The following is an 11,130-nucleotide window of genomic DNA, read 5'->3' as shown; positions in this document are numbered from 1 at the left end:
TTATAAACGTAAACGGATTAATGTAGCGGAGTTGTTTGCTTTTTTTTTCTTTCTTTTTTTTTTTCTAAACGCCTGATAAATTATTATTCTCGCACGTAATTATACGAGACATTCCACACTGATTTCTTCTTGTTCTGTGTTGTTTCTCTCTTTTTATCATCGCTATTTTTTCTATTTCTCTCATTCTTTCTTCTTCTCTCCTCTCGTTTGTTCTCTTTTACGTCGGGAACGAAAGAACACGGAATAACCGAGAGAGAATCGCGGAAGTAAAAGCACTTATGAACCGATACACTGTGAAGAAACGATGATCTCGCGACGAAGTTCCACGTCCCACGCAACACAACCAACGACAACGTCATTCCGTCAAAGCACTATTTCTGCTTCCCACGTGTACCACGCGTGCTATAAAAACTTTCTCTCTCTCTCTCTCTCTCTCTCTCTGTCTCTCTCTCTCTCTCTCTCTCTCTCTGTCTCTCTCTCTCTCTCTATCTCTCTCTCTTTCTTACTTTCCTCCCGATTTATCGATTTTATAGACTCGAATCTAGAAAGACCCACGATATCTTATCTTTGTCTCTGCCTTAATCCTTAACAGAGCGTAGATCTTTTTAAAGAAGACCGATTTCTTCACGATTGCGTGCGGTACCGCGAATTTCGATAGACGAATGAACGATGGAAGCTGGCCTGACCCAGGGATAAGTCGCGTGATCGATGAGAGGACTCGCCGAGAAGGGTCAGATCCTTCCAAGAGGGAATTAAGTACATCGTCCTCTTGTGTCGCTTTCCTCTTGGATCTTCCTGGAGCCACGAGAAAAATTATTCACGAGTGAAACAAAGAAGATATTCGCTGAAATTTATCGTTCATTTCTCGAGGGGCTGAAAAGGGACAGTAAGGATTGAAGATTTGTAGGATCGTTTCCACGAGACCAAGGTTCATGACTTGGAGTAATCCGATCGATTTTTATGCTTTGTGATTGTTTGATGGAGTTAAATCGAATTTGGTAGTCAATGGCAACTCGAATCATATTTGTCATGTGTTATCGAGTTTGTATTGACAATATTGACTTTGGAATATTATAACGATTCAACGATTCTTCGGTCTCCGCAAATTAAGATTCGTTTATACAGAAGAGCTGAGCTTGGAACGATTACTATACTACTTGAGATACTATCGTACTTAAATGATTGTCATCGATGGTTCAGCAAATGCTTGCTAAACATTCGTTTACAATTCTTAATGGCTTTTATTTAGCTTGCTTTTGTGTCTATTTGTCTGTCTTGGTGGAATTTTGAAAGCAACATTTCATCCACTTGCACATTTTTAAAGAAAAATAAAAAAGGATATATATAAATTTTAAAAATTAAGAAAATCATTTTTATTTAAAAATGTACTAAAAAAAGGAGGTAATTTTCTGAACCATGTACCGTTAAGTAATTGAATGTAATAATAGTATACAGGGAAATCTGTATATGTCGAGCACACGTGGTAATCATATGATAGGATATTACTCAATTGTTGAACTCATATTACTAAAAATAAGTACCTGGCGGACTCATTATGCATTTACGATACATCCTCCATTCGGCTAACATCTCTTTTGTTCTCTTGAATGAATTTTTTCGATACAGAAATTCCTAACGAAGACAAGGAAGGAAATTCTCTACCGATTACAAGTTAAAAGTGAAAGAACATTTGACTCAAATCATGAATCCAAGATTTATCTCATCAATTACAGAGTCTTTGAAAGTGTTAAAATTGTGAAAACTTTGAAACTGAATTAATATGATCCTACCAAGTTTCTAGTAATATGAGTTTTAGTAATATCAGTTCAACAATTGAGCGATACAGATAATATATACAGGTTTCCCTGTATAGCATTATTACATTCAATTACTTAACGGTACATGGTTCAGAAAATTACCTCCTTTTTTAGTACATTTTTAAATAAAAATGATTTTCTTAATTTTTAAAATTTATGTATCTGTTTTACGATAAACTGCCTTTCAACTAATTCCGTCTTCGTTCAAGGGTTCTTACTATTTAAGACGAGCAAAGTATTTTTTATTTCTATATTTTCGGGCTCGTTAGTTTAAAAACAGATTTGGCTTACAATTCCTCTCATTTGTCCTTCAATATTTGTCGTATTTGCCCTAATATCTCTCTTTAGTTAACTAATCGCTCATGTACTTAATCTAATCTACTCTATTTCTACTTTATTATTACTGAACTGTATCTTTGGTTCTGTTTGTCTGGCGAGCGAAATATCGATACTTATTTTTACCACTGGCTCAGATTTATTTAATAAGATATTAAGTGGATATCTTGTCAGCTCGAGGCATTTGGAAAATTTTGCATTGTGATTTTTAACGATTGTTTTCAAAGAAGAGAGTCTTCTTTTTTCTTATTACATTTCTACAATGTAATTGCCACTGCACCTAAATTTTTAACCAAAGATATAGAGGATTATATCGACACTCGCACACTCAGGATTTTCGCCGTAAATGACTGATGTAACGAAACACTCGTCTCAAGCTTCGACAACGTGATCCTTTCAAGCTCAACAGATGTATAAATCAACGTTTGATCGTTAAGCAAGATCCTCCAGGGGATTTAAAGAAGACCTTCCCTGCCAGTGCACCTCGAGCAATGAAAAAGAAATCGATACAGCGACGCGTTGTACTGTTTCCAATAACTTAAACGCGACTTTTCGCAAATCGGTTAACATCTTTTGACGAGAACTAAGCTAGCGGCGGCGAAAACGAACCACGATCTTTGCTGATCGATCGATGTCGACGTTCGCGTATCTCAGGTTTCACAAGAGGTTCAAGATCCGGTGATCAGTTCGATCACCTTAACAAACTGCCATTTAACGTTACTAATTAAGCGATCGTAATGAATCAACGGACACACCATGTGCTATTATTCTCTGTATCGTGTCTAAAATCGCGTATATTCAGACTCGCAGACGTTGTCTGTAGATGTGTGTCTTCCCACAAGATTTCTGGATGTCTGATCTCACGCATTTTTCGCAGTTCTGGATAAAAGACGTGGACACGCAAAGTATTGTAATATACGACACACGGTATAACAAATCGCGAGAAGTGTACACATATTGACTTCTATAGGAAGATCACAGGGGAAAATTATGATAAGTCATGTTTCTATCTTTTTTTTCTCCTTTTCTTTGCAAAGGAGCAATTTTCACTTGCTTTATCTTGCGTCTTTTCAGGCTAGATTATTTATTTAAAATATATATTTACGAACATCTCAAACGAGAAAAATAATGTATACATATGTGACGATTGTATCTTTGTATCTTTTGCAATCATACTTGAATTAAAGAGAAACTAAACGTACACATATGTACCAGCATTCCTCGAGAGGGTAACATTCAATACACGCCAATCCCGAAACTGTTTTTTTATTTCGCTTTCAAAATTGAATAGGAATTTTCATCATCCTTTTGGAATATTCATCCATTGTCACGACATCAGTTACTCTTTTGGGTCGTTCTATACAAAACGTCCTGTATTTATTACACATTATTAGAAGTTCTATATATTTTATAGAAATTTGTATGCGGACACACGTCTGCAGACAATGTCTGTAACTCTATAAACGCCATAACATTCTTTTTCGCGAGTCAACAAATCGCCAACAGACGAAAAAGGAGAGAAATAAGAAAAAAAAAAGAAGAAAATCACATTTTGCCTTGCCTTCGACAAGCACCAGTCGATCTTTAGCGATCGTTCGTGATGTCCATTTACCAATTTTTCTCGCGTCTCTTTTGAGAGAACAAGAAATGAAAAAAAAAAAGAAAAAACGAAGGCCGCGCGACACTTTTCGAATTTCAACCCCTTCACTACCATCGCTCCAAACCCCGGTGCCCGATGAGTTTCGACTACATTTGTATAGTGCGCTTCTGCGACCGATCACGATTTTTGTTTCCTTTTAAAGTTAGAGTAACGTGTAATTCTTGGATTAATTGTAAAGTAACGTGATGTCATTACGAAGTACCAGGTTAAATAAATTATTTGAAAACGTTTCTTGTTGGTGTTTCTGCTTAACCAGAAACTGGACACACTGTGTGAGTGAAAACATCGTACAGTTTTTCTCAGACGTTTTAAAGTATCGTATAAAGTTGATGGAAAATTTGTCAAGTCTTTTGAGGATTTCAAGAAATGAAACAAAGACAAAAGACGGCAACTATGTACTTATAATGGTAACATAGTGTGAAGCTTTAATTCTGGATATTTAGTAGAGAAATAGTAAAATTATGCCATTGAAAGGATTAAGATTATTACAGGACAGTTATTATCTCTTCTTTTTTCCGAATTTTCCAAGATATCCATCATTTCTTTAATACATATCTTTTTACGAAGATAAAATTAAAAATCATTTTAAAATTACTTAATCGAGTGTACCTCGATAAATATTGGCCCATCCCATAAGTAATATTTTGGCTTTCGTATTACTAGATCAAAGTAAACAATTACCTTTTGGTAATTGATCAGTGATACATTTTCTCGTATATTTTATAGTTCACTGTCTTCTTCTATGAAGTTTTCTATTTCAATGTTTTAGAACTCTGATAGTAACAACTCCCGTTGTTTCGAACTTAACTCTTAGAAAAACCGCATTATTTACGAAACGACCCAATATATTTTTAATATATTTATGAATCAAGTGCTACAAATATTGGTACATTTATTTAACGAAGTGATTATTAATTTGTTCTTGAAATCGTTGAACCGTATTTCGCATTACTTCCAACGTCAAACAACGTAATTGAGAAATTTGCCAGTCAACTGAAACGACGTACCGGGCTGTCTGATGCATCAATAGATTCACAAGAGTCATACAGGTCCCATTACGCAAAAAGACACGTTGCAACGTTCGTTAATATGCACGAAGCAATGAACTCGTCTCTCGAGGCACCTAGTCAACGCTAGAGGAATTGATCTGTGAATTAAAACGACTCGACTTCGCAAATAATAAGTTATTTTGGTAATAATCAGAAATAATATGCAAAAATATACGAAATTGCCAAAGTAAATTGCTGGTTATGGTATTCAAATTTAACGAATGATACGGATGTTTACTTAGGTTTTACTTAAAAATCTTGAAGTCTTTAATAAACATCTATAGTCTAGTGTGAATGATTCTTGAAAATAATTTTCAAAATCCTTGCCAACAAATTTTTTATGGCGAATTTTAATATGTTTTTGTGACTTCTTTATTAGAAATGTACCTATTTTTTATGGAAACGTGATAATGAAAGAAATAGTCGCGGATTATCACAATTCAAGGAAGGTCACTTTGAACAAAACTCCTCCGAATGACCAAAAACTCCTTTACATTTGTAATAAAAAAATAAGTGGAACTAATCAATATAGGGAATAAAAAAAAAACACGTTTCAGACAATTTTTATTTAAAAATACGTCATGATATACACGGTATGTCATCAGTCATCTGTAATAATTTTGATATCGAATAACCATGTGACATACTATGCATGTCATCCCAATAAAATAACGCTTTGGTTAAAATTTCAAAAGGATGTACACGCAATAACTTCTTATTCGAATAAATTCTTATCCAAATAAATACTCAGTCCGTTGGATATTTATTCATCAGTGTCGAATAATATTTGTTTTTTTATTTTTATTCGTTATCCTTTATTCGAATAAAATTTTCCTCGACGCTAATAAAAACAAATAAGGGTTCCAAAGGAATTTTCGAGCATAGGGCATTTAATTTCCTATTAAAAACAAAGAATGAAGTCAAATGTTTGAAATTATAAAACAGCGTCTGTAAACTTGTACAAAAGTCTATTCCGGCAACTTCGCGTAAAATTTATCGCGAAGAAGCGACTAATTAACTCGGTAAACTTTCATGCACGCGAAAACGAGCAAAAGCTCTCGACGCAAAAGGGGGATCGATCACTTCCATTTTCCGGTTCGATTACGAACAAGGAAAAAAACATCGACTTTTCCCCTTTTCCTCTTTCTATAAAAAAAAAAACTCCATCGTCCACGTTTTCTCCCGTTACTATGTTTATGTCGCTATAAAGGTGAACATGAGGTAAAAAATAAAAAATACCAACATTTTGTGCTTTTTTTTATATTACCATCAGTATAATGTGCATAAACACAGAGTAGGCGTGGCTGATTCTTTTCGTTCCCTTTTTTCCCCACGGTTCACTTTCCAAACAAGGTTATTAATTTTATACTGATCTCTCTGAAAAATAGGCACAGTAACTGTAAGAAAAATTACTTCTTACAGACTAACTACAGAGAACGATAGAATTATATAGGAAAGAATTAAGAACCTAAAATAACGAATTATTAGAATAATTCGGATGGTGAGGGGTCAATTCTGACTCACGCAGGTACGTTATGGGCATTTCTTTCGAAAATAGAATCACGTAATATTATTTTATCGAACTATATGGACAATTTTATTTTCTATGTGGATTTTTCTATCGCATAGAGTTGTCATGAAAAAAAAAACCCCTACGTAATCGAATGTTCGTTTTATCATTATAAAATAAAAGAAAACATCGCACGCTCGTAACAACAATGGTCCAGCCTTCTGGGCAACTTTTAGTCAACTAATATTATATACAATATCTGAAAGAGACTACTCGCGATAGAATCGCTTCTTAAATTAATCTAAAGAGAAGAAACAATGTTTCACATAAAGCAAATGAACCAGATAATCTTGAAGAAGAAAGAAGGAATTTGATGGCATTCGTAGATGTAGGGTTAATGGCAACGTAATACACGATACACCGGTTGTAATTACACGTCCATTAACCGTACGCCGTAGCGAATGGTGCGCAAACAAACGGGTAATTGATTCGAAATTAATCGTACCTAAAAGGAGCAATTAAGTTTCTTGCCTCGGTGAGAACCGTCGATGATCACGAGGGAGATTGGAAGCCAATGGTTCAATTGGGACAAGCCGAATTTACGAGATAATTGTGCTGTCGCTGATTAGAAAAGAAACACAGCCATTACTTCGTCCGTTGATACGTATATGGGGTTCGTTAACCGATCCCCATGACGATATTCCCGATGTCGATGACGATCGTTATCCGACGAGGGTGATAATGATCGCGATGACGACGACGATGATACTTGGCTTCTCGAGCATTGACATAGACGAGACGCACTAAATAATCGTTGATTCTGGCTTGAAAATTCATTACGGTGATTGTTAATTCGGATAGCTGAATCGTTAGAGGATAAAATAGAACGTCGAAATAGAGGAATTTTGAAAATTATTACGTAAGAGATACAATTTTAAAATAATAATTGCATTTTAAGTCAAAATACTGTCTCTAGTCGCTGATGATTATGCGTTGAACAGTTGACAATTATTATTTCTTGAACAATCTGCCTGTTGAAAATTCTCATTAGACATAGTTATAGAATTGGTATATCGAGTTATCAATGCAATGTATCTGTTTCTGTTAGGAACAATAAACGTGTTTGAATATAATATCACCTATTATAATACCTACAATATGATAACCGTACATGAATATGGCTATCGGTAAAATAAATAAGCAAATGATATTACTAAATGATAGATTAATTGAATTATAACAATCAATAATATAATTTAATTACACAGACCAAATAATTAGACCTAACGAATGAATAGATTAAATAAACGAATTTCATAATAAAAGCTAAATGATTAAATAAAACTGAATGTGATGACATCGCAATTAATCATGTCCCTTTCTATCAAATTATACATTATGAGAATGCAGTACCATTTAATAAAAGCAGCAATTTTTTTCTTTATCCGTGTCTCATTATCGCAATAAAAATTGCGTTAGCATGAACAAAAGGAATAATAAGACGTAAATCAACTCAATAAATGATCTTTATTTTAAATCCTTATCATATTATATCGATTCCGAAGTTTCTTTGAATTTTAAACATAATTTCTGGGGATGGCCGTAATATGGCAGAGTATAAATCGATCAGAGAAAGAAACACTTGTTTTACAAGTCTGGAGGAGCCTGAATCCATGTTGGTCACGGGTCGGACAAAGTGAAAGTGAAACGCTCTCCAATCTCTACACAACTTTCTCCCAGTGCTCGTTCCATGATTCCACAATGAAACTCGACCAGCAGTCGCCATAAATCTCTGCATTTCTTTTCTTTTCTTTCTTTTTATTTGCTTTTTGTTACCTTCGAAAAGTATAAGAGTGCATCTCCAGATGCATAAAATGATTCGTAATAGAATTTTTAGAGTAAAACATAGATATCCTCGCTTAGTTTAACGAATCGTCCCGATTAATTTAAACGAGAATTCGAAGGATGGAACTGAAATAAAATCCAAGTGCGTGGTAAGGAAGTTTTTATTTTCGCCTGGTATGCGTTATTATTTTCGTCGCGACGACCATCTCCAAGCGTTCCTTTCCGGCGCTTCTAAAATTAAGGACAGAAGCAACCTTGCGGCGTGGTTCGTTGCCAGGAACGTCTGCTTGTAGCTACCAACCTAAATTTCCTCCGAATCCTGATGGGAAGTCAAACGAATACGAGAAATTCATCAAGGAAAAATCGCCCATACTACGAATGATATAGTTAGTCTTTTTACACTACAATTTTCTATCAAATGGACGATTCGTTTTCTGCGAAAGACTTGTGTTTTTTTAAATTTTACAATTCGGATCGGATAGGACGATCATCTGATTTGTATAATTTCGCTAATAATATTACTTGAATCGTGCAAAATGACGTGGCTCTAGTAATTTTGATGATATAACAGATTTGTAAAAGATCACCCCGTTGAATAGAATGGCAACTCCATTGAAAATCATCAAAGAGATTATGCTCCAAGTGCAATGCACAAAGACTTCTCCCAGATTACAGAGGAACTTCCATGACGTGAAGTCATTGGGGTCTTAAATTAAAGCATCAAGTAATGGCACCAATTGATGCTATGTGATATACATTTTACTTGACAATACACACGCATTGTAACATTCCAGTTTTGTCGATAAGGTTCGAATCAGAGCTAGCAACAGGATATAGCTATTTATTTTTACGATCCTGATTGAGGTTTCTAGCTCTTATCCCCTGAAACTTCTGTAAATTCTTTCATCCACGGACATTCACCATATAAACTGTAACGTCTGGTCGATTTTACGATTTATTTAATCTCTTACGTGACCAGCTCACGAGTCACAGGCTGATGCGTCTCACTCAGGTCACGTTCGTGTCCCCCCAAAAAAAATTGGAACAAAATTTATGACGCTTGGTACTCACACTAGAACGTATCATTGTATCATAGCAAACTTGATCAAATTTTCTTTGAAATAACAAATTATTTCAATTACTTTGTTATTTTCATAAAATGAAACAGCATAGAAAGGATAACTTTATTTTAAGATCAATCAATTTTCTGTATCAGTACCCAAGTTTCCAAAGGCTTCAGAAGAAGTAACAAATACAAAATACTTAAACCACGGGTTATCGTCTGCAGTCCAAGTCCATATCTTCGAACAATGCCTCCACCAATCTTCATCTTTCCTCCAATTTCTATCGTATCACCCATTCAAACTCCATAAAACACGTAAACCACCACAGTCAATTCTACACCGTCTCATAAAAATTGCAGAAGCCTAACCATACCAGAAACACAACATACATGCACTGTCAACGCCATTCACATTCCTCCGATAAAACGACGCTTTGATGCTCGATCCGTCGAACTAGAAGGAAGCCGGAGGAAAAGGAGCGCGGGGTCATCACCATCGTTCCAGTGACCCAGTAAGGTCTGGCACGACCTTCGAGGCGATGTGTTCACCCATTTAAAGCATCCTCTCCCGTCCTCTCTCCCGATATTCTCTCTCACTTTCACTCTCTCGGATCGCAAGCTTGTACACATAAACCCGCATCGCCTCTCTTCGTACAGATGCACATGGCCAAATATACACAGAACCGGCATACATATGGACGGTGAGAGAGAGAGAGAGAGAGAGAAGGAGAAAGAGAAAGAGAGAGAGCACAGAGAATTAACCGCGGTATGGAGGGCATCGCGACGAAGGAGACGAGGGAAAGGGCAAAAGACGAACCGTATACATATATACCATTGGGTGGACGAAGTACGTGTGAACGTGAAAAGAGAGAAGACAGAAGGAGAAAGAAAGAGCGTGTCTGGTGGTAGGTCGGCTGCGAGCGAAAGAGGTGGCTGCCGCGAAGGGTGGAGCAGGATAGGATGCAACAAAGCACCGACAGGTCGTGTGATACCCCGTTACGTCACAGACGGAACAACTGGTTGCCTCATGGGGAGTTTGAGGAGCTCTCTCGTGTACCAAAGCCACGCGGCGGAAGGTCGAAAGGGAGAGGAGAGGAGAGACGATACCGGATGGGGGTATTCCCAGGTCCGCGGGACCGCGAGGGGAATCCCGCGGCCGTCAGGAGGGAGGATGATATATACAAAACACAAGGTCACGAGTACGGCTATAGGTATCTCTCTGTAAACACGGCCGGTGACGTAGCAAGCACGTGCTACGACGACGTTACCATGGCGGGGGCGATTTGAGGGACACCCTCTCCGCCACCCTCTCTTCACGACCGCTCTTCGTAACCGCTCTCTCTTCATACTCTCTTCCTTCTACTTTCGACTCCTCCTACCATCGCATCAGGACTCTTCTTCTCCTTTCTCCTGCCACGCATTGTTTCTCTTTCCCTCGTGCAAGATCTATCGGCTGGATCCTCTTTCGTTCTAACTTCGACTCTCTAGAGAGCAGAGATCTTCGAACTTTACGTATCAGCCGCGACTCAGTTCCGTCAGCCTCTTCGTAGTTCGTTATGGATGGTTTTGACCGATACGATGAAAGTACCGATTGGAGAAAGTGTGTCTTCTCTGTCAAAAAAGTGTCGCAAAAATGAGGGAACTCGAATAGAGTTCATTAATCCGATTTACTAAGGTGTGTTAGCTTTAGCGTAAGATGATTCAAGGGCTGTCTTAAGACGCTTACTCCGTTATGTAACTCAAAATGTTGAGTTTCAACTAAGGCTGCAGCTCGAGGAATCGAAGCTCAAGGTTGAACGACTAATATAGAAGAAACTTTCTGTGGAACAATAAGAAGTACATCAAAGTGG

This window comes from Bombus bifarius, unplaced genomic scaffold (genome assembly GCF_011952205.1).
Source record: "Bombus bifarius isolate JDL3187 unplaced genomic scaffold, Bbif_JDL3187 scf7180000007975, whole genome shotgun sequence".
NCBI lineage: Eukaryota > Metazoa > Arthropoda > Insecta > Hymenoptera > Apidae > Bombus > Bombus bifarius.
Note: the sequence above shows the minus strand (reverse complement) of the source record.